Raw genomic sequence first — 21,676 nt, 5'->3', positions numbered from 1 at the left:
ACTCAATTTAAATTGTAACTTCAAATCTGGACACTGGTACTTATTTTCACTGACCCACTGAGGCCAAAGATTTGATTATTGGCTCTAGTTAGGTTCTCACTAGTTAAGGCCAGTGGTGAATCCAAGATTTTAGAAAAAAGGTGTATTGGGAGACGGGTGGTGTGGCAGGGCCTAAATATAGTAAAATGAGAAAGTTTTAAACTAAATCTAATGTCCAGTCTTTCGTAAACTGTTGTTTTAAATTTCATAAGTTCATGGTTGGGAAAGTGATCCATGTATAGAGCCTACCAAATCGCACCATGTAGCATTTCATGTGTAAGAATCATATTTATATATTAATGTTAATAGTATATCTGATTTAGTATTTCACTAAAATCCTTTGTTGTAGCGTACATGTAAAGGAGTAATTAAAATTGAACAGGCTTTCAATAGCACTTAGAATTTATTGCCAGCGAATAATCCATCTATATTCTAGGCATGGTCACAATGCTATATGATTATTCTTGAGCTTAATTTCTAAATTGACATAAACGCAATATCGTTCTAATTATTGTATTGTTGAGTTATTAAGTAAGACCTAGGCCTTCTCTGCGATATCTTATATCCTTTGTTCCGAGTAGTAATTGTCTTGTGGGGTGATCAAAGCTAATAAGGTCTGTCGTTTATGACTTGAAAATATGAATCTTGGATTATATTAGTTTGTAAATTATATAATAGGTGGCATAACACTTTAGCCGACGACATTGAAAAAATCAGTTTGGTTGAAAAATCAGATATAGTTGTAATAAGTGGTTACGGTATGAGAGGAAAAAATAATTAAACTAATAATTTCTCCAGTTATCTTACTTTATAGATATTGTGGCATAGGTGTTTATCTGTATTATATCTTATTTTTACCCCTTGTTGTACATAATAATAAAAAACCACTTTAAAGTTGCAAGAAAAGTACAGATAAATTGAAGTTAGAAAATGTTGATAATAAAGAAACCTGGGCAGTCCTGTTTGATATTTGGTCTTTAAAAAAAAAGATCTGAGAAAAGGGAAACATTGTCCAGTAAGTTTCCAACTATTTTGACATCACTACTACAGAACCAACCCGCCCCCAAAGCCAGTACTTTCTATATAAGATTTGCACAAGACGACAGTAAATGCAGGCCTGTCCTTGACCTTATACAAATGCACCAACCAACATAAATATATATTCTTGAATAATTACATACATCTGAGGTTGTTCGCTCTTAATTATCTTTTTTTCACACATTATTGCAATAAAAATTATGATATGATGCTGTACAACAATTTTTTTCTGAATGATATGCAAATAGAAACGTTGAATGTGTCAAAATCTTTACGCATCACTAAGTATACAATCGCTGTCTGGGATAAATTCACCACTCGTATACTACTTTCCCGGGGAGGAGGCGGCGGCCAAGCGGATCGCATGATGGATTAAATCGGAAGATTTGTATTTAATCTGGGGATTAGTTATTAGTCAAAATGAAATCCAGACCAGGTGATTAGTGTTGAACGAGGGATTAAGGCCTCATTGTGTGACCATGGAAAATATAAGGCATTTAGCTAGAGCTTCTTGTTTTAGAATCTGTGTCTTGTACAACGGTATGTTTATTAGTTGATTACATTCCTTTAGATTTTATTTCTTAAGCTTGTCTAATCCTTCTTTGTGTCTGGATCAGGATGCATTTTTTACCAATACTAATTCTCTATTTGAATTGGTTAATTGAGTTTTTATAAGTTTAAAATTAATTCATAAATGTCTCAGATTGATTTTTTGTTGCCTTGACTTAGACCTACATGTAAACCATTTTTGGTGTAATTTTTTTCCGTCCAGACGTGCAATTAATGTGTATGATAATTTATTTATTTTATATAGTATTTTACACATTTATATTGTAGTATTTAAGCATTCTACATTTGGAACGGAGAGCACATTTTTATACAGTCTGTGTATAAATATCAATACAGTTTATCTGTCTTGTGTAGTAGATGTTGCTTAGATAATTCTAAAAAAAGACTTTGCTTATAATCAACTAAAAAACTGGTAGGCCAAGTATCATGCGTTTGCTGCTGGACTTCCACAGTAATTGGCTACTAATGTCCACTACTACTTGTACCTTGGCCCATGACCTTCTTCAAGTTCTACACCTAAATATTGTAGCTGTTTAAATGTTGTTGCATACTCATTGCCTACACACTATACCTGACACAGTGTTTTCAGTGGCTCAGCAGAGTTAGAATTCCGAGCCTGGTGTTAAATACAGTATTTTATCCAAGCCTAAGTAAACAGGTAAAACCATCAAACCTACAATATAATCCAGAGGGCAGTATGTATGTTACAGCTATCAAGCATAGTTGTTACCTCTCTTCCGATTTATTACAAAGTTGTATACATACATTGAAGAATCGTTAAAACACTGTGTTGCGAGTTGCACCATAACCTCAACATTTTTCAAACTTGTTGTAGAAAAATACTTTTATTATTCAAATTTAAACCTGATTAAAGAAATACTATAATAAAGTTTCACAAAATAAATTAAAAATAGTAATACTATACTTGGGAAGAAATATTATTAAGATTACAAAAAGAAGTTGATGTCTAGATTTTAATTTTACTAGCCCACCTAGGTTAATTCCAAATACGTAACTTGAATCAACTTGATGGTTAAATGCGAAGATTGCTTTAAAATTTGATACCAAAACTCATTTTCAAGGCCAGAGTAACACAGACTGTTTCCATAATAAAAAAGGTGAATTTCAGAAAAAAAATTTGAAACAATAATTATGTTGATATTACCAAAGAAATGTTGTAAGATTTTGTATAGCCTATTTATTTTATTACCTTAAACTTTTGATAGGTTTGCGTTTAGAAGAAAACAAATTATTTTTACAAAACTGATGTATATATATTATGATAAAAATATTTCTAATCTTTTCACTTCAGAATTATTTTATTAGTCAAGTAAAAATATATAAGTGAATAAGTACCACTTTTAATTGTGAAGTTAAATTTATTTTTGCTTTTCACACTCAATATATTACTATAGAAATTACATATATTTATACAATCAACTCTTTGTTCCTGTTTGAAATGTTACAGTATTACTTTTTTACTAAGCAACCAAAGATTTTTAATAAAGATCAAATCATTGTTTCATCTTTAATTAAATATATTGTAATTTTATTAAAATCAGATCATATTTTTACGACGGATTTAAACGCATAGAGGGAGTATTTTGATATGCAATCAGGTTTAGCGCCTGCTGAGCTTGTAGTTGTCAGAATTTCTACATGTGCATACATCAAACATGTTGCTTCATTAATCTATTCCAGAGGCTAGAATTAATTTTCATAGTGTTAGCTTCGTAATGTATATGTATGTTCAGAAACCAACAGATCTCTTAGGAATATTACAAATAATTGTGTTCATTTAATTATTTACTCGCACTTGTGTTATAGCAAAACCTTAACAAGTGGTTTTTTTTTTCTTGCCGGTATTTATCTTAAGAGGTGAGGAGTATTAAAAGATTCGCCGAGTATTTTTACTGCCGTTGGTTTCACTGATTAGACCCCCTTTGGCGATCTCATTAAAATCTGCAAGAAACTTAAAACAGTTCAAGGGTAAATGGGGCGAGCAAAAGGTAAAACACAGGGATGGTAATAATTCTGTAGCTGAATCAACGTTTAGTGTTTAAGAGGAGGCTTGTTGGGGTTAGCTAGGTTAATTAGACCTCTACCAATGCTGTTCATCAAAGAACAGAGTGTCGATCCACAGGGACCTTAGTTAGAAAGACACCAATTGGCCAGGGTTTCAAATTTAATATGCAATTGTTGATTAGGAGGGACAGCTTACATTCCACAGACATTACTTTATTAGCAGTAAAGCAGTATTTGCCTCTTGAGTGGCCGGGCTCTCCTATGGACTTTCTAATTGGTAAGCTTAAATGGTGTATTATTTTTTCGTTCTATAAAACTTTCTTTGTTTAGGTTTGGATTGTATGTATTTATTGTTTTGAGAATATCTATCAATATTGTATTTTACAGATTGCCAAGTTTTGTTTTCTAATATTCAAATATAAGTTTTATATATTGATGACATACCTACCTAATTTAATCTTGGTCAAATTAGTTAATACTATTTTATTTTCACTGTTGTAACATTCTTATTTTCATCTACTTTTAAAATCAGTTTATTCAACACAATTCTATAATTTATGTTTCTATTTTTAAGATTCCTTTATAGACATGTTTAATAATCAATATTAATTTTTAAACAATCTTTATCTTTACCTTGTATATAAGTGATGTTACCGATATAGAATCCATGGTACATATTGACTTGTTCTAAGCATGGCCTTGTGTGAAGTCCCTTCGATGCCCTCCGGTATCAACACACCAGATGCATGCCTTACCTTTGCCATTCCTTGGTGTAAATGCACATAAACATACAGGCACTTCTGGCCTATTTTATCAGCATAGGTTAGCTATCGGCAGCAGTCAGGCCTAGTAATGGATGAATTCTTAGCATTAGTTGACAGCCAGTACACCTAGGAGCTGCTTTCGCAGTTAGTATACCTGTGAGGGACTTTCTCGACTATCAGTGGATATACAATCATTGCAACTTGTTCATTGACGAGATTACAGACTTTTATCTGATTAAACCTCTGTACTTCTTTCTCCATTTATTATTTAATGTGAGGACATGAATGTTGTTTAAAACACATGAAATTAGTTTTAATTGAAATTTGAGTGTTTACAAAAAGGTTGTTTAAGGAAATCTTGCGTTTGTAATTTAATATTTTACTCTGTTTTTGTCATAATATACAAAACTAAATAGGGAACTCTGGCTATTATTGTCTGGTTGCTAGTAATTAATTAAAACATAAATAAATAAATAACTATTAATAATTAGTAATACAATGAAAATAATTACACTTATGACTTTTATTATATACATACCACAACAATATTTAATATTACCATGATTAGCTTACCTAATAATCTAACTTAAATAAAAAATTAGTAATATAAATAAGTTAATAAATACTAATTTTAACTAAAGCTGTTATAATTATAAAAATAAAATTGATTTCTAAATGAAATAGAAACATTCAGGTTTCTGTAAAAATGATGTTCAACAAGACAGAAGCTTCTGAATTGAATTTTCTTCCAATTTAAGAGTTTAATATAAAATTGATTAGAAGAATATTGTCAAATTAAAAGTGAAGTTTGATGATGTTATCATCTTCTTTTTTTGATTTATGTTTTGTTTGAATATCTTGATAAGCCATCTCTTATAGCATATATCCTTCCCATTAGCTGTATGGATAATGTTACCAAAGTTAACGAAAGAAATGGTTTTTTCTATGACTTTCTCACATGGAGATAATATCCAAGTTAAGTCCATGCCATTCCAGCAGGTTAGCATCTTTAGAACACTACACCATGTGACCTTTTGGTTCGTCTTGAGGGCGAAGGTCAGAATTTGATTTGGATTGACCTATGACAACAGGTAACGCTGTGGAAGTTGTAACTATTAGGCCAATAGTGTCATGCTCTGATGCACACTGTTGTGTGTGATTTGTTGGCAACAGATTATAATGTTTTCTCAGAAAACATAAAAATGACAATATATGAGATATGTCTGTTAGATTCTTCTTACTTTATAGACCCCAGCTAATTCAATTTGATATGTAGTAAATAAAGAATCTTTGTTTTGATTAAAACCCCAAAATATTTAAAGACACCTTCCCTACGATCGATCGATCGAAAAGTGGGCGAATTACAGAAGAAAAACAGAAATATCAATCCGCGCGCAATGCATTTTGGGATTTATAGCGGACCGCTATAATTATTAGAATCGACTTATTTTTCACATTTTTAACCATTTAAAGATGAAAAAAGTTATCACAATAGGACCATATAGTATTATTTTTACATTAAATATAGTTTGTGATCTTAAAATAGATCTAAAAAACGTAGGGAAGGTGTCTTTAAAATACAATGCTGGACAGGTTTTTATAGTAGGATTGATCTGTCTTAAAAATTTAAATTTGTATTAATATTATATAATATTTTGGACCATAGGTCATCATTGAGTAGAGTTTATTAACCTTCTATTCATGTTGCTAGGGATTTTAGTTTGGTTTACATATTATAATAAATACAATGACTATATATACCATGGGAGCCTAGTGGTTCAATTGTAGGGTGCCTGTTGATGTTCGAATCTGGGTAAAGTTCCAGAAGTTTTCATCTTCACTGTTTACACAACATATTACAGTGTTCTTACCATTAAATACAAAAGTTATTATGGCATTCTAATGTATTGATAAAAAGGCCCATGGATTAGGTATTTACAAAAACATATTCAACCCTACTTATAATTTTCAAATTTTCAACACCTCTAAAAATAACCATTTAGCAGAAAGTAATAAGCCTGTTGATAGTACGTTCGTTTGTTCTAAACAATAGAATACCACCAGTGTGGTGTAATGAATGAAATGAATACATCATAGGAACAATAAGTACCAGAGTATAAATTATACACAAAAAGGTTTCTTTTTAAAAATTATGAATACATTCAACTAAAACTATGTAGAGTTGGCGTTGTACTACTGGGATCACCTTTTATTTACCTTAGTCAGTCAAGCGGGGTAGGTGAGACAAAGCCTAAAATTGTAATCATCGTACAAGTTAAACATGTGACAATGCTGTTGTCTCTCTTATCATAAATTGCATTCGCTAATCTAATTATGTTTGGGTATAGTAATAACAGTTCAAATAAAGTAAACTGTATAAGGGTGAGGGCGTGTGGCGCTGTGTGTTGGACGTTCGACTACTGATCGTTAGACCGAGGTTCGAATTCAACTCTCGCCGCATTGCTTGTATCCTTAAGCAAGATACTTTACTTACGTTTGCCTCTCTCCACCCAGGTGTATAATTGGGAACCCGGTTAGATCAAGACACAACTTTGCGCTGATTACTAGCTGCATATATGGGAGTATGTTTCCATAGGTGTTTGATCAGGAAATGACTGGGGTAATAATGTTCAGCGCATTGAGAGCTTGCTTATATGCGCTATACAAGAATGAACTATTATTATTATTTTTATTATTATAATCATAGACACAGGGTTACCTATTCAATTTGTGGATAGTAGTATTATACTGTAGACTTTTTATAGTTTTTTCATTATTTACTGATATAATCTTTGATGAAAGATAATAATCTTGAAAATAGATGGTTATGTTATAATTACTTGTTTTCCCCTCTAGACTATATGGAATCATCATCATAAAAATAATAAGAAATTAGGTAGATATGATTCGTGGGTTACTGGAGGTTGAGAGTCCTGGCTAAATCTTTTGCTAATGAAAAGATGTCGCTTTCGCTCGTCGAAGCTTTTACAGATCTAGAGACTTACGCTGCAGATTCGATGTTAATAACTTCAAGACTGTCGGATTAAGAAATGATATTCAAATTTAAATCCCACTTTGAGATGAAGTAAATGAGAAGCCGATACTCTTCACCAGAGCGTGAACTCTGACAATGCACCTGACCCTATGCATACCCCACATGTATTACGTTTAAGATAAGATAGCTGTGACTATATTTAACTTGTGCAGGTCAACTTTTAAAGGAAAATCGTTAATCAAAATAACATATTTATTTACTGTCAACTACTGTAAAAAAACACCGGACTCTTTGAAAACTTGGAAACATTCCCCAAACTTACTTTAACATTAAAAACACATTTTGAATATCGGACTTATTGAATTAGACCAGCTCAAAATCGGTATTTAGAGAGTTTACTGTATTATATATTATGCTTCAAATTTATTTTATATATAAAACTTCTTTTTAAAAAAAAATAAGTTTAAAACAATAAAATATTTCTGGTTAATAAGGAAAAGATCCATTAATTTTACACATTTTGTTGAGTATTATAAAGGTTGCCATGTTATTTTTGAGGTTCATCCAATGTTTTCTCTTTCAAATTTATAAAAACAATTCTGCCATTAATGAGAAAATATGGTTGTTTCGCATTAGTGCAGTATTTTTTCATTGATATTGTTATTGAACACAACTATATTAACAATACAAAATTGTAATAGATATGAAACTAATCTATATTGCTTATAAAAGGTACAGAAAAAATAAAATGACTACTTTTGTTCCTAACAATTTTATATTACATTTTTTTTGTCTTGCAAAACTGAAGAGACAAAACAAGCAAGGTCTATTAATTACCTTAGTGACAGTTATTGTATTTTATCATTTACATAACAATGTAGAGTTGGAGACAAAGAATTAGACGCAGCTTCATAGACTGTTGTTGTTAATCAGAAATTCTAAAAGAATTGTTTCATGGTGATCAAGTGCTTGATCTAACATTTTGAGATTGATTAAAGTGGGAGAAATCAATGCGATTATGTAATCTACAATAGTTTATGATTTTGACCGTTTAACTGACCCGATCAGGACATTTAATAGAAAGGGTGAAAAACAAGGATAATTACTTGTTTTTGTTATGCTGAATGTCTTCTGTTTTTAATTACTCTGTAAAGATAACATCTTTTATAATTGGTATATCCTTCACTAATACAATAGAATATTAAGCAGTATTTACAACTACCAAGTGTTATAATACTACTTGTACTAATTGATTCTACTAATAGCTGTTTCTATTAATATTGCTGCTGCTACTTGTGAGGGTTGTAAGTTCTACTAATAGCTGTTTCTATTAATATTGCTGCTGCTGCTACTTGTGAGGGTTGTAAGTTCTACTAATAGCTGTTTCTATTAATATTGCTGCTGCTACTTGTGAGGGTTGTAAGTTCTACTAATAGCTATTTCTATTAATATTGCTGCTGCTACTTGTAGTGGTTGTAAGTTCTAGTACAAGCTTTTTTCTTCTACTCTTGCTGCTACTACTTGTAGTGGTTGTAAGTTCTACTAAAAAGCTCTTTCTACTAATATTGCTGCTGCTACTTGTAGTGGTTGTAAGTTCTAGTACAAGCTTTTTTCTTCTACTCTTGCTGCTGCTACTTGTAGTGGTTGTAAGTTCTAGTACAAGCTTTTTTCTTCTACTCTTGCTGCTACTACTTGTAGTGGTTGTAAGTTCTACTAAAAAGCTCTTTCTACTAATATTGCTGCTGCTACTTGTAGTGGTTGTAAGTTCTAGTACAAGCTTTTTTCTTCTACTCTTGCTGCTGCTACTTGTAGTGGTTGTAAGTTCTAGTACAAGCTTTTTTCTTCTACTCTTGCTGCTACTACTTGTAGTGGTTGTAAGTTCTACTAAAAAGCTCTTTCTACTAATATTGCTGCTGCTACTTGTAGTGGTTGTAAGTTCTAGTACAAGCTTTTTTCTTCTACTCTTGCTGCTGCTACTTGTAGTGGTTGTAAGTTCTAGTACAAGCTTTTTTCTTCTAATCTTGCTGCTACTACTTGTAGTGGTTGTAAGTTCTACTAAAAAGCTCTTTCTACTAATATTGCTGCTGCTACTTGTAGTGGTTGTAAGTTCTAGTACAAGCTTTTTTCTTCTACTCTTGCTGCTGCTACTTGTAGTGGTTGTAAGTTCTAGTACAAGCTTTTTTCTTCTAATCTTGCTGCTACTACTTGTAGTGGTTGTAAGTTCTACTAAAAAGCTCTTTCTACTAATATTGCTGCTGCTACTTGTAGTGGTTGTAAGTTCTAGTACAAGCTTTTTTCTTCTACTCTTGCTGCTGCTACTTGTAGTGGTTGTAAGTTCTAGTACAAGCTTTTTTCTTCTAATCTTGCTGCTACTACTTGTAGTGGTTGTAAGTTCTACTAAAAAGCTCTTTCTACTAATATTGCTACTACTTGTAGTGGTTTTAAGTTTTACTAAAAACAATTTCTATAATCTTGCTGCTGCTACTTGTAGTGGTTGTAAGTTTTACTAAAAAGCTCTTTCTACTAATATTGCTGCTGCTACTTGTAGTGGTTGTAAGTTTTACTAAAAAGCTCTTTCTACTAATATTGCTGCTGCTACTTGTAGTGGTTGTAAGTTCTACTAAAAGCTCTTTCTACTAATCTTGCTGCTACTTACTGCTTGTAGTGGTTTAAGTTCTAGTAAAAGCTGTTTCTATAATCTTGCTGCTGCTACTAAGTTCTACTAAAAGCTGTTTCTTGCTGCTGCTGCTGCTTGTAGTTGTTATAATCTCTACTGTTTCTTTTTTGTCTTTGCTGCTGCTACTTGTAGTGGTTGTAATCTCTACTAACTGTTTCTATTTTTGTCGTTGCTGTCATTATTAGTTTGTTACCTATAGTGCCTACAACAACAGCTACCATTGTATTAACTACACCAAGTTCAGGGTTGTCTTTCTTCACTCTATAGCAGATTTCCTTTCCACATTATTTGTTATGTAAATCTTTTCCTTTAGTAATTAAAACTATGAATAAGTAATAGGATAAGATGAGTTTAATGTTAAGAAATTAATAAATTATAAAAGAAATGATTTAATTTTGTTCCAATATTATTATAAAATTATGTAGAATTATGATAATCTCTTTTAATAAGTCACATTAAAAACAAAGAATTATAATTTTGATTAATGAATGCATATTGACAAAAGATTTTAATGAAATTTATACTTGCAATTCTTAGATTATCATCTTCACATTAATTAAAAATAGGAAATTTATTCATATTCTTCAGCAATGCTGTGAAAATAGAAAACATTGAGAATCGTTTTAGAAAAAAGGGGATCTGATTGTGTAAACGGAATAATTAAAATGAATGCATGTGAGAGATACATACGTCGTCTTTACACATAGCACACACTTACACTCAAGTTAAAATTGCAATTAATAAGGTGAAAAGAAAAATGTCCGTGTATTTGATATGCATATTTTTTCCATCCAATGAAACGTCTGCTAGACAATAAATGATGTTGTCCTTGGTATTAATTCGCACAGCTTAGTAATATAGCCAACAATTAAGTCCATTTTTGTTAAACGGCTTCTATGGAATTCTACGACATTCGCAAGAAATTAGTCGATTTAAGAACAATTTTCAGGTATTAGATTTCATTTTTGTCTAACATTTAATATCATGGATATACAGTATTTTAAAGAAAATTTTCATTAAGGTTTGTTAGAGCTAAATTAATCATGTATTGAGGGTAATGTTAATTTTTTTTTTCTGGAGCAAACATGGTTTTTGGTAAAAAAAAAAGTGATATCAATTTTCTGTTGAACTAGTGTTTGTCGGGCCGCCATCGGATAGATCTTCGCAAACCCACGCCATACTTAAATAAAAAGTAAACTATTCTGCAATGTCCAATCATGGTTAACCTTGTCATATTTTGATAGATTTTTTTATGACATATTACTGTATATATTTGTTATTCCGTGGCATTGTATTAGTATTTTCAACATATCGAAACCATACAACAAGTGGTTTAACTTGCAGATGAGAACGTCTTGATATGTGTACGATGCATTCTAGATTGTTTCCTGTTTCTTGTCTTGTTAAGCCAAACAGTCATTGTATACATCAGAAAATGAACAATGTGTGTAGTTTCATAATTAATAATCGGTTTCAAATCAAAATAAACATGCTTTTGTTGAAATTCACGCATAAATTAATTATCGATTCTTGGCAATATTATGATTTATACATTAGAAATTAATCCTTGATAAATAATTTCTAAAATTATTAATTACATTGTATTTTTTATAATCATTGGATTAATTTTTCTTGTGATAGAAATTAATTAAATTTCTAATTTAAAATAAATTAGTACTTTATGCATGATATTGTTAGGATTAATAATATTTTTGAATATTTAGATAATTATTCTTTAATTTTGAAAAGAAATTTTGCTAAATTTAAAGGCGAACATTAATACATAACATTTATGATTTAACATTGGAATAATCAAATTGCCTTTCTGATCAATTGATACGTACAACAACCAAATCTTGTTGTGAGTTTAAAAAAAAGAAACTTATTAAAGATTACCTATACAAAAATAGCACCATGAAAACATTGGGTTTAAATGATAAAACATTTAGAGCTGTTAACACATTACTTTCATCTTTTAAATGATCAGGTCTGTGAGATGCATGAAAAAATTAAGTTTGCGGCTAATCATGCTCCAGTTCCTATGGAATTGCAATTTCCCATGAATTTTAGCTAATTAGAGAAAATTCTCTTACTTGTAAAATTTCTTAAAGACTGTTCAATTTTAATACTTCCCATAAAATATATTATGCCAATAAGTGCCTTTTCTGGAAAATGTCTTCATTTGGTCGCTGAAATTATTTGGTTTTTATTGATTATTGTAAATTTGAATTCAGAAAAGTGATATTCCTTCAATTACATTGTATATTTGTATTCCTTGTATTGAACAAGCGATATCACTTGTTTAAACAGGTTATTGCATTTCATATCTGATCATCACACAGTTGATCCGTCGTCAAGGCCGGGTGACCGGGAAAAATATGCTTGTATGACTTCCTCGAGTCACCTATTTCAACTCCATTCGACCATGACATTCTTTTAACAAAACAGGGTTAACATCTCGTCTTTTGTATGCGGAAAAACTGGGATATAAACATACAGATTTCTGTCTGTGTGGGTACAAACTTTATAGGGTCAATGGAGGATATGTGTATATATTTACTATTTAGTATTTTGAATCGATAAAAATAAATTATGAAAATAGTTAAACCTGTTTTTTTATTAATAAATTCAGTACTAACACAATATTCAAAACAGAATAATTTAAAAGATATTTTTTTATTTAACTTAACAATGCAATATATAATATATAACACTGAACATATTTTATATATTTCACCATACATTGTTTGTGGAGAGGTTGATTTTTAGTTTAATTATACATTACGACTGCTATTTATTAACAACTTAACACTATGTTACCTATGTCTCTCCATACTGTTTTAAATTTAATAAAATGAAAATGTAACTGAGAAAAATCATAATTTTTGCTTATGAGTTGCTAAAAATAATGATAATAATATATAACATAGGATATTTATAAAACAATGACAAATACAGTAGAATAATATTTTAAATTATTAATTTTAATGACAATATTTTATTATAATTATTATATTACATGGATTTATTTTTTGTATGTTTTTGCCTCTGGGAATTGTAAGTTGTGTAAGAGTGCTTTGTTTTATAAGGAAATCAGCTAAATAATTAAAGAACATTGCCTATTGCTCATCTCCGACATAACCTGCGTTTAACGTATTAAACAGATGGTATTTAAAAGCAACCCGAAACCGGAGTTTAGTTTATTTTTACCATCAAATTGCCTTCTTATTGTGTAAAGACAAGGCATTGTTATTTGTTCATAAACGATAGGCTTGGTTTTCTCAATTAACAGAGAAGTATCAATACATCGTATACCAGATGGCATAAATTAATAGTATGCTCTTGTGTGTGTTTTAATTCTGTGTATTAATTACACTCATAGCATGGTTTCGTTCAATCGCATATTTTTTTTCAAAATGAATGTGTTATGCTAATGTGGAGAATATAATTAGCTGAAATGTAAAAAGTGTGTAGAGATAAATTGCATCAAATCTTCATTAATGTAGATAATTTTCTAATATACTTTGAATATTTACGTGATGAAGGATGGAAAATTTGAGACGCTTTAAGTAACTAAATATTGTGCATATGACGGCTATATATGTCGTTGCGTATTTGTCAAGTTTTTCTCCACTGATGTGAAATATTCGACAGCTTCATCTTACTGATTGCGTAATTCGTTTGTGAAACTAAATATCAAAGCACGCCCTCTATGTTAATTGGATTCTACGTGTTGACATAAAAATCATCGCTGATCATTGTATCAGTTCAGCTGATTGGAGTTTTAACATTTCATAGGCCAAATTAGTTGTTTTTATGCTGGTCAGTTGTTAGTTATGGCATTGTTTGCGAATGACAGCTGAAGTACTTAAAAACGCAAAGACAAAACTCGAATGAAATCACTGCATTCCCTGGGTACAAATCTACAATAAAAATATTAGCGTTGAAATAACATGTTAATTTTAAAATAATTGTAATTTGAGCTGAAATAGAGTATAAATCTAGGTCTTATCTCTCTCTAATTTTGAAAACGCATTTTTTTGTAATGAAATAATTCCTGGGTAAACGCAAATTGCTAACAACCTTTGCAACGAAATGTTGATTGCAAAATGTTGTAATTTAAGCTAAAGTATGTAATAAATCTATAGCTTTGTTTCTCCAATCAAAGCTGAAAATAACCTGGGTACATTTTTTCTAATCAAAATGTTTTTTTTATTGTAATTTAGCTAAATTGCTACATTTATATTTGTCAGTTGCAGCCTACATTTTAGCAAAATGTTTATTGTGTATAATAATGTCATAATTCTGAAAACTTTGTGTGCTTTGATTTGAAGACACTTGTACATATTCAGTAGAGAAATGCCAATAGGCCATTTTCTATTTGGTTTTCACAATGTAGTAATTTAGTTTGTTTTCTCTCCATGTTTGTGATACTGATTAATGTTAATGTAATATTACATTGTAGCAGGTTGATAACAGACCATTTCTGTCATATTTTTTCTATCTTTTAGTAAATTATGTTCAATAATAATACATGGTTGACTATCGAGTGACAACAGACCATTTCTGTTGGATTATTTCTCTCTTTTAGTAAATAATGTGAGTCTTGTACAAGACAACAGGTTGACTCATATGTAGTAATAGTAACTAACTTTTTTTCTGGTTAATTTAAGAAATAAAATAAAGTTTAAATCTAGGTCTTTCTTTTCCCTCTTGTCTTTTACTGTTTCAAGACTTGTCATCTTTTATCTCCATAATTTGATTATTCTGATCAAACGACTTAATGTTCGATTACTCATCACCGTGATTTAAAATCTTTCTTTCCTTCGCCAATTACTCGTCTTGTTCTGCTATTTAACAAAAAGTTAAATTGTTGGCAGGTAGCCAGTACGCTTGTCTGCGAAACCTATCCAGCCAAAATACACTTTGTAAGATACTTTTCCTTCTGCGATTTTTTTGTATCTCTTGCGAGAGGAAAGCGACTTGTTGGGGAAGTTGTTTTGTGCAGCGGAACCAATTGTGTTCACCTCACTTAGTTCATGTGTCAAATTTAGAAAGATTTGTGAAAACGTTTGTTTTAATTGCATTAAACATTTGTTAAAACAAAAACTGTAACTTTCCAGTATAATTATAATATCTATATATTTTTGTTGTTAAACATAATTGCAATATCCATATATTTACGAGAAATATAATCTGAAATTATAATTTGTCCGGTTTTTTATTATTGAAATCAAATCCAGCAATGTGAGGAGCAAGGACTTCAAGCACACAAACACAAAATAATCACGATTTATCACCAAAAAAAAAATTACCATACTGAAAACAAAAAGTACAAATAAATTAAAAGGATTATATTAGAATTCAATAAAAGTTATAAAATGTTTCAGGAGATAAAATTTACCAATTATTTTTTACAAAGTTTAGAACATACAAAATGTATTTGTGTGATGTTCTCAGATGATTATGTAACTTTTCTAAAGACAACTTTTACGATTTACTGTAAAGATATCGCAGTAAGTTATTACCTTAGAGAGACGTATTGTTCCTTTATAAATATTCTTGTAGACAAATACTGATTAAAATTTGTGTGAAAACCAGTGTTGATTTCACTGTTGGGACAACTTAAATTTTTATTTTTTTTTTTTAATTCTCTTTTTTTTTAGATAGACTACAATTTGATTACTGACGGAACATAATCATCAACCACATATTTTGTATAATAAAAATAATAAATTTGGCAAAACAGTTTGATATATGAAAATAAGAGAATAGAATAAGTCACAACTAAGTTATTATTTTATTTAAAAAAAGTAGACCTTCAAAAGTAAGAGAAAAAACGGCCTAACAAAATTATAGGTTTGATGTTTCCCCTTTTACACAAGGTTTTGTTATATAAATAAAAAATGGTAAAATATGCAAATTGTATTATTCATTTTCAAACGTTTTTTACCTAAATAGGTCTTGTATACATAATAAATTATTGATTGAAAATTGTGAAATAAAATGCAAATATAGTTACTTTTATTAACAATGAATTAAGTCTGTTAATTAACATATAATTACAATACAACAGTTATTCAAAACTTTAATTTCAAAAAGAATTATTATTATTATTATGAATTATGTAAAATTGATTTTAGTAGCTTTCTTTCGTTTTTCTAATTTTATTGTTTATGATGAATGTCAAAGAAACATGACATATCGATCTTTCCATCGGAAATTGTATATTCTATGTTAGTTCAATTAGCGGTATTATTTTAGACTTTCTTATGCCAGTCTTGCTTTGTTGTAATAAATGCATTATTCTATTTAAAAGACAAAGTAAAATATTAGCACAAACAATGATCTCCATTACCAAAAGAAAAATGAATAAAATTATAATTACGACAAATAACTTGCGTGTCGCAGACGTTTTATTTCGATAAATTATAATGAAAAGAGAGAAATTCTAAAGCACCTAATAAAAAGTATTTAAATATAAGTTATCCTGACCAAGACTCGAATTGGATTAATTATACAAATTTTTTGGAAAATGTTTGTGTTGCTAATAATTAATAATCATGTATTTATGTATTGTTGCTATTTTTTGAAATAAAATATTTGTTTGTAGCTTTTATTTGCAGCTGTTTCTAAATTTCATAATTTTTTTTGTAAGTGTTGTTGATTATACACAAATGGTGTCCCACGAAACAGAAAGTTTTAGTTTTCTATTATTCGTATTAGTCATTAAGTTAACTGTTAAGGGAGCTAGATTTTCACAGTAAGTTGTCAAACCCAAACCCTAAGATCTTCCAGGGATCGCTAATTATGCTAATATATGTAAATTTACTTTAATCCAGTGAATCAGAGGGTACATGTTTGTCATGTGAGAACGTCGTTGGTCTGATATCCCCGCGGGATGTTTATGGGAACATGCTGTATTTCCTTACAAAGATTTGGATTTTTTTAATGTTATCATTATTCATAAATCTTGATACCTTTCAGGTGATATTTTGTTATAGTTGTTTTTGTCTTTGTGGAGTGTAGGTGTATGTTGGTGGATTCTCTTTATTCAACTTTTGCATTATCATTATGTTTTGCAGATTCTTTACAAAAACTGGATATAACAGTGGGATTTGATCAAACAATGGAAAGGTATGTTGATTTTACTTAGAGGTCCTTTATTAATCAATTTTAACATTTATCTCTCAAAATACATGGTTATGTATTAAAATTAGAAACAAATGCTTGGTGCTGTAGACTTGCAGTTTTCCTAGGTTACAGATTCTGGGTTCAATTCTCATGGTCTGTAAACATTTTCAAATCATCATGAGTAATTTTAGGTGGGCTAAATTCCTAAAACTAAAATTTTGAGTTTAAGTTTATTTAAACATACATATTATTCAAAGCTTTTTTTTTAAAATAACAAGTACATGTTTTATTGAAGAATTTTAACTAGGTTTATGGTATGTTTTAGGTAATAAAATATATGGTAAATTGAATGACTTTTTGTGAAAGACTTTGTTTTGTATTATCTTTAGTTCCAATTGATCGGCCTTAGATTCATCCTTATAGGTTAAAAGTCGTTAAAAGAATGTGTTTGGGAAAAACGAAGCATTAATCACCAAAAGGTGATTAAAAAGTACTTCACTAAATATCTTTAGATATTGACTGCTGATAATCCGAGAGTGTTTAATGATGATGAAAAAATATGCGACTCATTTGGTTAGTGTTTTTTTATTGTACATAGTGTTAAACTCGTACTTGTTGAGTCACATGCGTCGCGTATTGATTAATGCACCTCGACCTGGTTGTACGAGACCTTGAGTGGTTTAGATTTGGTAGGCTCGCTTGTATAATTTTAACGTGGATGTCCCAAGACGATGTAGACTCTCTATTGATCATGCTTCCTTCCTGGCTTGTGTCCCTCCTTTTGTTGAGATCCCTCAGTTCTTAATCAATTCAATCACCTTTCATGCAGAAGCCTAGACCACCGATGGTGAAGACAGACATTTAAATGTACTCCACCATTTTGTGTCCATCTTTCAACAACCATTTTGTGTCCATCTTTATCTATTGTTTCATTAATTTGTCATGATAGTAATATATATTTATGATTATGTTGTCAGGTCTATAGTTAACATATGTCCCATCTATCAACAACCATTTTATTTGATTATTTATATCTTATTCAACAATCAATATATTACACTGTAATTTGCCATGATACTGGATAATTTATAGATACAGTACAGAGATTTAGCTTTTGATTAATTTGATAATTTTCAATTTTATTTTTACATCCTCATTAATGTTAATAGATACATATTTACAATGACCGGCATATGTTTAATATCTTTATTTCTCATTTGAGTCTAAGTTGCACCGATTTCAACAAATTTATTAATGGTCACTGAAGCTAGTCAGCATATGTTAACAACTTTAATTAACATGTTTTATCAATATGTGACCAATTGATTTAATTCCTTACAAATGACCATTTTAGATTATGTAAATATTTACTGCAACACCAGTTGTATATTGTTGTAATCAAGTATCATTCAAAATCATTGGCAACTTTAGCGTTAATTAAAAAGATTGATTTAATTTAATGTTGACTACTTTTAATTAATTAACTAATTAATTGCCTAGTTGCTTATGTTATCTATCTTGTTACTTTAATTTATCTTTGTTATTATTAATATGCAGATATAATAATAAGTATGGTATATTATTTTTATTGTCTAAATCTTTTTTTTCTCTTTGATTTGGCCAATGAGAAAGAAAAGGTTTTTGTTTACTTGATATAATATTTGTCTCTCCCTAGAATTGGTTAGTCATTAGGTGTAAACAAAACCACTTCCACTCATCGGGGAGTTACTTTTTGTCTTAAAGCAGTAAAAACTGTTAAAATTAATAAACAACATAAAATCACTTCCGATATCAAATGACGAAAAACAAACTTTGTAAATGTCATAACTACTATAGCAATAAGATCATCCTATTATAGGCCCACCCTGTTATAGCCACTAAGCCCATGTATATCTTCACTGTGAAGTAATCGTGGCCTACAAGTTTTTTCTTTGAATATGACCCTGTTTTAAACCTGAATTTTAAATGTTCGCATTTGTCCATCTGCAGGACTAAACAACATTAAAAGTATTTTATTTCGAATCTAATCAGAAAAGGACTATAAACAGTTGGTCCAGTGTACACATACATCTAGCTCATGTGCACTTTAAAGAACCTCTTTCGAGTACTAGTCCACACACAGCCACTGTCACCCACAGTTACTGATCATAACTGGGGCCTCTGTGAGACCAGTCTTTGACTGAAGAGGGTTACCCAGTATAAATAAATAATACATTAAAATTAAATAGCAGTTTTGATATTGCATTACTTGCAGTATTTGATGGTACCCATTTATACACCTTGTTGAACAGCGACCGAATAAGTTCAAGTGCACACGCCAGACAGCGTGATATTTTTACTCGCTAGGGATTCATTTTTTTTATTAAAACCACCATATTATAAAATAATGTGTCATCGGACTAGAACTTCTGATCCTTGGATTATGAGGCCAGGTGCTTTGACTGGAAACCCGCTTATCCACCAGATAAAATAGAGACTAGAACCTGTGATTTGTGTCGGCAGGCACATGACCGATTACTTGTCACTTGTGTTGATGGAACCTTGTTAAGCATAAGATTGAAGATAAAGCAAATCAGGTTTTCTAAGCAAGCATATTGACAAATTATTCACTTCCTCTATTGAAGCTTTATCCATGGCTGTGCTTAAAATTAGACCATTCATAGTTTCGACAACGTACCTCATAGCTTACTGATAACGTCCTGGCCTAAAAGAAACACATTGTTTATGGTCTACTAGCAATCAAACAAAATGGAATCATACTTAGTTTGTGCAGTTAGCAAAAACATGTTTTAATTTATGGCGTGCTTAATTTAATATTGAATTATTTAAAATAAATGTTATTCTATATGTGTAGATCACCCACTGTATTTTGACTGTCGACCCAAAATTTTATATTTAGTTTTACAGCAGCAGTTAAAATTTAAATTACGCTCAAATCATATTGCTTCAGAAATTTTTACAGAAAATCATCTGTACTTTAAATACACCAATCATTGTAAGTGTGGTATTATTAGTAAGCACTTTATCCTTTCAAATTCTGGGTACGCCTCTAAATTGCTTTAATAGTTCTGTCTTTTCCAAATTTTGTGATCCAAATTGATAACGATAATGGACTTTTGATTGATGGGTTTATTAACGGATTGATTGATGGATGGACAGACAGACTGATGGACAGACTGACTGATGGTTAATAGCATTTTGAAATTTAGATTATAAAATATTCCCATTGGTTTGTTTTACATTACTGCAGTAACTTCAGTAGTAATGTTGACAAATTCATATAAAGCTTCCTGTCTAATTATTATTCCATATTTACATTATTGTATTGATCTGGATTTAATTTATGCAAATATTGTTACAAGACTATTCTTTTGTAATCTGCCTGGGTTCAAAATGCTTCATAATTAATTTAATTTATGTATAAAATTGTATGGTTATTAAACCAACGGGTACTGAAATAATTAGAAATATTTTGTAGTACAGTAATATAATCTTTTGTTACACGGTATTGTTTAAATTAATGTTTGATGATATTTGAAATTTGTATTTAATATCAGGAAGCAAGTGAAATTTTTTCAACATGACGAAAAAATCGGAATGATTATCAAAATGCTTTGGAAAAACATAATAGTGTCCAATTTGGCCAAATTAACATGTTAAATATCTTCACTCACACTTTTCAAATTTTTTTTTTACAATCGTATTGTAATGATTAAATAATGGTTGTTTAACCATAATTATTTAAATGCTCAAAAGAGATGAAACTAAATTTTTGTTTAAATTATATATGAAATATACCAATAATATAGCCAGTCAATGCATCTGTTTTCTGTGAATGGGTTTTCCAAATGCAGCCACTTTGAGTCAAAGCCAAAGCTTGTAGTGTTATATTTAGAAGGCTATTTTTGTACATACAGCTTTACTATGTGACAATCTTCATTGCACTTCATCTGTGGGTTATAATAGGCCCCTATTGTGATAGAATTGTCAGTTGTATGACCAGATAAAGGTATAGATAATGACAAACTCCAAGAAGTATATATTAATGGCCGTATTTACTTAATGCCCAACACTGGGGGCAGTATGACGTGTTGGCACGCTTGGTTTGAGATAATATCGTGTTGTGCGCTAAATTTGTACCGTAACAAACCAGGTGCTTAAACATACTGGCATTTCAGAAGAGCAACTGAATCGTCGCTCCATGGATGGTACGTGCGATGCTGTGAAACTATTCTCCATTTCCTCTAGGCTTGTATCAATGTCGGGTGAACGGTTAACATCTCTGCGGGCAGCCTGCATTCCCTGACCAGGGTGCTGCATATCCTAGGACAGCTGCAGGCAAGTCACTGGCCAAGTTGCTAGCCTAAGAGGGCTTTTTAGGTCAAGCTGCTAGCTTTGTACAAGTGTGAACACCTTAATGGTGTCTGACGTACA

General features: G+C 30.5%; 1 protein-coding gene across 4 annotated transcripts in view; it reads left to right on the top strand.

The window, feature by feature from the left end:
* The window catches only part of LOC140056794 (zinc finger homeobox protein 3-like), an 84,222-nt gene that overhangs the window by 46,020 nt on the left and 16,526 nt on the right, over positions 1-21,676 (top strand). For 3 of the 4 annotated variants that reach the window (XM_072102278.1, XM_072102279.1, XM_072102280.1), the window contains one exon: positions 17,194-17,245. The gene's annotated coding sequence lies outside the window, so the exon portion shown is untranslated. Of the gene's footprint in view, positions 1-10,998; positions 11,058-17,193; positions 17,246-21,676 lie in introns of those variants that run through there. The other variant, XM_072102281.1, reaches the window with a different exon arrangement.

This window comes from Antedon mediterranea, chromosome 8, assembly GCF_964355755.1.
Source record: "Antedon mediterranea chromosome 8, ecAntMedi1.1, whole genome shotgun sequence".
Classification (NCBI taxonomy): domain Eukaryota; kingdom Metazoa; phylum Echinodermata; class Crinoidea; order Comatulida; family Antedonidae; genus Antedon; species Antedon mediterranea.
The sequence above is the reverse complement of the archived record's forward strand: the minus strand, read 5'-3'. Positions and strand labels throughout refer to the sequence as shown.